A 7277-nucleotide genomic window follows, 5' to 3' on the forward strand; every position below is an offset into this window, starting at 1 on the left:
TGGGACATATAACGGACACCTGCTGATTTAGCTCTGATCAGCAACTTACTTCTTCAGGCCACTTCCCATAGGACTCCCTGTCATGTGGTCCTTGGCCAACTTGACACAACTCTGTATCCTTCCTCAAGTGGCAGTTTCTCTGTCAGCACTTTGAGCTGCCGGCAGAATTGTCCATTTTGAAGGTAGGAGAGGTTCTTCATGTAAAGCCATTTCACATTCCTTGATGATTCTATATGTTTTTTTCAAAGCTTATAATGCTGCAACATAAAGTCATTTGACTCATTTGCTTGGTTTATTACTGATAATGTTGACCACAATTCAATCAATATTAAGACATAAGAACATAACAATGGCCATACTGGGTCAGACCAAAGGTCCATCTAGCCCAGTATCCTGTCTTCCGACAAGTATCAGGGGTAGCTGTGTTAGTCTGTATCCACAAAAACAACAAATTCGGTTTTATCTTAGGGCTTGGCTGTAGACAATTGATCGTGTGATGTGTCCTGGATGGAAACTGGAGGCATGTAGGTAAGTATAGCGGTCAGTAGGTTTCCAGCATAGGGTGGTGTTTATAAGTGGACCATCACTTATTTGCACTGTAGTGCCCCAAAGTGGATCTCTTGTGTGGACTGCTTGGTAATAGTGACAACTATCGCTATGCCTGTATAGTCACCATAGTGTCCACATACCTACAGTCCTACAGTTCTACTGGGGAAACAACCCATGTGTATACTTTTATTTCACAAAAACAGTGCTGTTTCCCATCTCAGTTTATGTCCCTCTGGAAGGGGTTTAAGACAAACTGGGAAAAGGCCCTATTATTGCACAACAAGAGTGTCCACCCGGGGAACTATACCCCTATTACTATAGCAATATAATTCCACCAATATAGTTACTCCAGTAAATTTCTCAAAGTAGACAAGCCCTTATGTTCTTTTTCCAAGCACCACAACTCTAAAGACAAAGACTGGGCTCAGTTTCCCTTCCAGAGAAAGTGATCCCCACTCTATTTTCCCCTTCTCAGGGAAACTCTTTTTTTACAGAACGACCCACCCCAGGCATGCCTGAGCTCAGTTACCACACTGCCCAGTGCCTTTTTGTTAGATGGACGGGGCTGAATCTTCCTTTGCCTGAGATTGACTGTCTGGGCAAAACCAGTCAGGCCATCTAAGAGTATCCGCCGTGATGGTTTTTCCATTGTTTGGCTGTTCACTCACTCAGCCTTAATGGCTTGCAGTCAGAGGCACTATGGCTGTAGGGTGACCAGACAGTAAATGGGAAAAATCGGGACAGGGGGTGGAGGGTAATAGGAGCCTATATAAGAAACAGACCCTAAAATAGGGACTGTCCCTATAAAATCGGGACATCTGGTCACTCTATGTGGCTGTGGGGAGTGTGCTGAGATTCCCACCCTCCATCTCAAGAAATCCTAGACAGAAAACACATTTTGGGGACCAGCCCAATGTTCTGTGCCAGGCATCCCCACATTCATCACCATAGAGTTTAAACCTCCCATTGACTTCCATGTGGCCAATATTTCAATCAAGGTTGTAATTTCCTCCAGGCAAGGTTTGGCAGCTGTAATGATGACAGAAAATATGGAATTTATTTTTAATAATGTTGTATATATCCAGGGACAAGCAAGAATCCTTTGCAGAACTTAGGGCCAAGCCCTTAAAACATGTCAAATAGCAAATGTTTCATCTGTGGCTCACAGAGGAGTTGTTTGAGTAACAGCAACAGTCATTAGGGAAGCTAACCACAAACTCTTTCTAAATTGTGAAGTAACTTCACCTTTTATCAATTTCTTCCATATTATTTGCTTTATGCTAGAAGTTCATAACAGACATACAAGATCAAGTTGGGACTTGATATGCCAGCATAATATACAATTTTAGCAACTATATAGAAAATTAGTCTATCTGGCACATTCTGCAACAGAGCCCTGCAGTTTGAGGAAGTTTCCCTGACAAGGTGATTTCACTAGAAAGGGTACTGAGAGCATTTTGGAGAAAGTTGTGTATTTTAAAAGCTGGCTGAGAAGCTGGCTGGCTGGACCATTAATATTGATTTTCAATAAGTCTCAAGCACCAGGGAAGTTCCAGAAGACTGGAAGAAAGCTATAGTTGTGCCAATATTTAAAATGGGTGAATGGGAGGCCCTGAGTTATTATGGGCCTGTCAGGCTGACATCAATCCCAGGAAAGATACTGGAGCAGTCGATACAGGACACAATTAATAATAGAATTCCTGCCAATCAACATGGGTTTACAAAAAAGAGATGCTGTCAAACTAACTTGATATATATTTTTGATGAGCTTATCTGTTTAGTTGCTAAAGGTAACAGTGTTGAAGTAATATATTTAGACTTGTAAGGCATTTAACTTGGTATCACATGATGATTTAATTAAAAACTAAAACTGTATACAATTAACATGGCACACATTAAACAGATTAAAAGCTGGCTAACTGATAGATCTCAAAATGTAATTGTAAACAGGAAATCATAATTGAAAGGGTATGTTTCTAGTGGGGTCTGGCAGGGATTGGTACATTTTAAAGAGAAAACATTATATATATATATATCTAACTAATCATTGATAAAGTATAACAAGGCATTTGTTTGTAATAAAGAAGCTGATATTTTGTGAAACCAATGAAAAGTGAAAATCTGTAAAGTGAAGCCCACTGAAATCTCATAAGACCTATATGGCCATTTGATCTGATGATCCATTGGACCGGCGGTTCTGAAGAGATCTCATAACATATGTAGCCATCCCTCTAACTATCAGATGGTTGGGTACAGGATGGGTACAGAGAGGACCGCTGTTCGCTTTTACTGTGCCATTAATTGTTATCAGTATTATTAGTGGTGAACCAAGCAATCTGAGTTAAATGACTTTATGCTGCAGCATGATGAGCTATGAAACAACTACAGAATCATCAATGAACATGGAACATTGTACATAAAGAATCTCTTCTGATTTCAAAATGAACATTTCTGCAGACAGCTCAAAGTACTGACAGATAAATTGCCACTTGGGGAAAGATGCAGAGTCGTGACAAGTTGAAGAAGGACCACACCACAGGGAAGACAATGTGAAGAGGCCTGCAAAAGTATGTTGAGGATTGGAGCTAAACCAACAGATGTCCCATATGTGTCCTAAGACACAAACTGCTGTGGTCTAACGTGTCTCACACAAATGGGGATAGCACACCTTATTTTACACAAAAAACATGGTATTTTATAGAGAGGAAGTTGCAAGAACTCATAAGTAAGGCTACGAGTCAGCCACAGAGGTCACGGATTCTGTGATTTTATGTGACCTCTATGACTTCAGCCCTAGGCAGCGGGGTTCTGGGCTTCAACCCCGCACATCAGGATTTTGGTTCATATCTGTTGGTTGTAGACAGTCTTGAGAAAACACAATTTCCAGTTACACTTTTCTAACCTAAATATTCTAAAAGATTTGGCTGTGCACATTTGGGCTGCATTTTCGAAATAACAGGCCCCTTCAAATATAACCAAAAATGGGCAGTTGGACATGAAGACACTATTCCCAAGTGAGTCTTTGAAGAAAATCGGGGCAGATCCCGGACAGGCAGGCATTTAAACAGGAAGGGACTTTTTCAAGCCCTTCTCTTTAAAAAAAAGTTGTAGTCATCCAACCCAGTGCTGAACCAGTTCAGCTGTTTCGGACGCTGCGACCACTTGGGATCTCCCCCTCCCTCCCAGGTTTGAGAGCCTGGGAGGGAGGGGAAGACCCTGAGTGGCCGCGGCGCGTGCGCTGCTTCTCCCTCTCCCTCCCTCCCTCCTAGGCTTGGGGATTTGGGGAAGGGGCGGAGTTGAGGCGGGGCCGGGGGTGGGGTAAGAAAAAAACAGGCGGGGGCCAAAATTGTTTTCGCTTGAGCCGGCCCTGACAGTTAGCTGTGGGGGTGAGAGCTCCAGTAGCAGGGGCCAACATCACCTTTCCCAATAAATCTGGGGCAAGATTGTGATTTCGTGGGGTCTCACTGATGATTTTTTGATTTCATAAATGGGTAAAATACATGATTTTTTTTCTCTTGAGGCTGGCATTACCACAAATACTGTGGTTCTATCTGTCTTCAGCAAACTAGTGAAAATAAGATGCTACCTTCAGTTGCTGGGAAAGTGACATGTAAAGATCCCGAAGCATGTGAAAGGTGTAATCCTCTATCAGTCGCCAATATGTGGTTAGTTATACCAATAACAAATTCAATCATTTTACACTGGGATGTGGGTCACATACACGTGTAAGCTCATGTTCCTGGTGTCATTGCTGTACATACTGTCCCACCTTCAGATAGTGGCATTTCTGGGAATGACACTACATAGATGTGGCAAATTCTTTCTGAGAAACAATAAAGGGTTAAGTCACTGAGATGAGGCGCTGTCATTTTACAGACCGGGTTCCATTCCTAACTGTGTAACCTCTCAGTGGGATATGAGGCCTGACCTTATAAGTCAGGTTGTGAAGGGCACAGAATTGTTAACACTAGTGAGTAGCAGAAGTTACATTTTAATTTCATGGTCTTCTCCTTCCCAGTTAAGTGTTCCTGCCCCTGGAACAGAGGGTGTTGTGAAAGTGGTTGGCCAGACTTCATTTTTTCTGTGTCCCATCCAGATATTCAGTTCTGTGTGGCCTGTGACAGGAAGAGCATGTCCAGTGCAGATCAGACCGTGGGTGGTTGAAACAGCAAGCAGCAGCAAGATGCAATGAGGGAAATAAAATATATATTTCTAAACAGATGTTTTGTAAGTAATTTTAATATACCAGTTACTTATATTAGGTTTCTCACTGTTCTTTGGATCTTTATTTCTTAGACTAAGTACAAGGTGGAGAATTATTGCACAAGTATGATTTGTATTAGCCAAATAGAATTGAAAGTTATTAAGTACAAAAAAAGAAAACAAGGTGGTTAGATACTCGTATTCATGAAAGTTATAAAAACTAATTCTTCATGTGAAGTTACAATTTATGAAGTAATAACAAATCAAATCAAATTTTCAATGCCTTATCACAGCCTTGTTACGTATACAAACTTAACCATAGTTCTATATGTAAGTAGGGTCTGAATGAGCTCTCTCCTGCCATCTGGTGATGACCTGGGAAAATGACTTCAGGAGCAGATTGTATTTGCAGACACACCTACTCTGCCTAGGTGCTACACAGGTGGAGCTGCTTTTCCAAAGTGGTCAATTTTGGCTGGTTTGGGGTTACAAATCACTTTAGTATTTGAACACACCAGTAATGAAATGTTGTTAACTTTACTGTATGAGTAAAGGGCAGCAAAACTGTACTTAGCATGGCCTGAGTGAGGGGGTCACCCTAAACTGAACCTCACTGGTTACAGAAGCTGATATGACTTGATGAGGAGGTCTAGGGACAAAGTGGTAGACGTGGTGTAGAGATGGTGTTGTAGTGAAAAATAACAGCTATTGCACTAGCAGCGAGGTTCCCTACTACCTGCTGAAACCACTTACAACTGGCTTAAGTAGCAGAGTCTCAGAACATGATGTTGCAGAAGTAGCAATGAGTGTCTGGCAGCAGCACCTCAGGTGTTGTTTGATGCCCCCCCACTACCAAGAGAGGTAGGTGAACCTATGTGTGAGCACGCCTCTGACCTCTGGGTATTTGCTAATGTAACCCTTCTGCCAGGTAGAGTCAGCAGCGATCAGGGACACATTCAATGTCTAGGAGGTTCCTTTTCAACAAAGAACAGAACCGGCTCAAGCCCCCATCCAGCCACCTGGGAAAATTGCACGCCACCCCCTGGGTGCCTCTAAGAGGCAATACTTCCCCTCTGGCAAGCACAGAGTGTGAGTGTAGAAAAGAGACTTTTTAATAAAAGGAGGGGAGTCACCCAGCATTAATCTGGGAAAACAGTGCAAGCAGGATTCATAAACATAAAACCAAGAGCAAACCACCTACCCCAGAGTGCGTTGGGCAGTGTCTTTTGCCTCAGGTTTTTGAATCCAACAACAAAAGTTCCTTTAAACTACCCCTCCCTTCTCTCTCCACCACACCCCACTCCCAGTTGTTGTCCTTGGCCGATGAAGACTCAGAGTTCAGCAGTGTGAATTCACCTTTCACTGGGGGGGGGGGAAGAGAGAAGGCTCCTTGCTCGCTCTCCCCTCCAGGCACTTGTTCTGGCATCAGTCACCCCATGGGCCACTCTACCAGCTGTCACCTTCTGCAGCCACTTGCATTTCTGCTGGGACTTCTGTAGGTCAGTCTCTTGAAGTTCCACACAACTCAGGGATTTTTAGCCCTTAGTGGGGGAACCTCAGTGCTGAAGCAGGCTGGGTAGAATCACTGTCCAATAGCATATAATAATGGTCTCAAGTTGCAGTAGGGGAGGTTTAGGTTGGATATTAGGGAAAACTTTTTCACTAGGAGGGTGGTGAAGCACTGGAATGGGTTACCTAGGGACATGGTGGAATCTCCTTCCTTAGAGGTTTTTAAGGTCAGGCTTGACAAAACCCTAGCTGGGATGATTTACTAGATGACCTCCTGAGGTCCCTTCCAACCCTGATATTTTAGGATTTCATTTCTAGAGATCACATAACAAAATGAAAGACTCCCAATGCCTAGGACTCTTAGGCAGAACACATACCTCCAGGCAAAACCACCTCTCCCCTAATCCTTTTTACTTTTCATAAGGGGATGGCATCTGAGCCCCCGCTTAACAAGTTCAGTGGAGTGTGACCCCCACAATCAAGACAGGCTGCTGCCCTTTATTCATACAGTCAGAATATCAACATTTCATTACTCCTGCATTTGATACTGAAGTGATTTGTAACCCAACACCAGCTAGAATTGGTCACTTTGGCAACACAGCTCTGTCTGCTCCTTCCTAGTCAAAAGCAGGTGTGTTCATGTATATGCAGTCTGGCCCTGAATCCTTTACTCCTCTCCAGCTCCTCACTAGCTGTCAGGGGAGAGTTCATTCAGACCCTGCTTACATCTTGTTCGATACCCCCAACCTCCAAGGGTGGAGGATGAACCTATGTGAGTGTGCCTCTAAACTCTAGGTATTTGCTAAGAAAGGATAGCTAACTGGAGTGCGGTGCAGTGGAGGGAGAGGGGAGTGGCATATTAAAGGAATATTCATTCATTGGACTTTCACATCACAAGGTGAAAAACTGCAGCAAAGGATACTGCACAGTGTACTGTGGGGTGGGCATTTGCTTATAATCATATATATATATATATATATATATATATATATACACACACACACACACACACACAG

The sequence above is a fragment of the Chrysemys picta genome, chromosome 3 (assembly GCF_011386835.1).
Source record: "Chrysemys picta bellii isolate R12L10 chromosome 3, ASM1138683v2, whole genome shotgun sequence".
In the NCBI taxonomy this organism is placed as follows: Eukaryota; Metazoa; Chordata; order Testudines; family Emydidae; genus Chrysemys; species Chrysemys picta.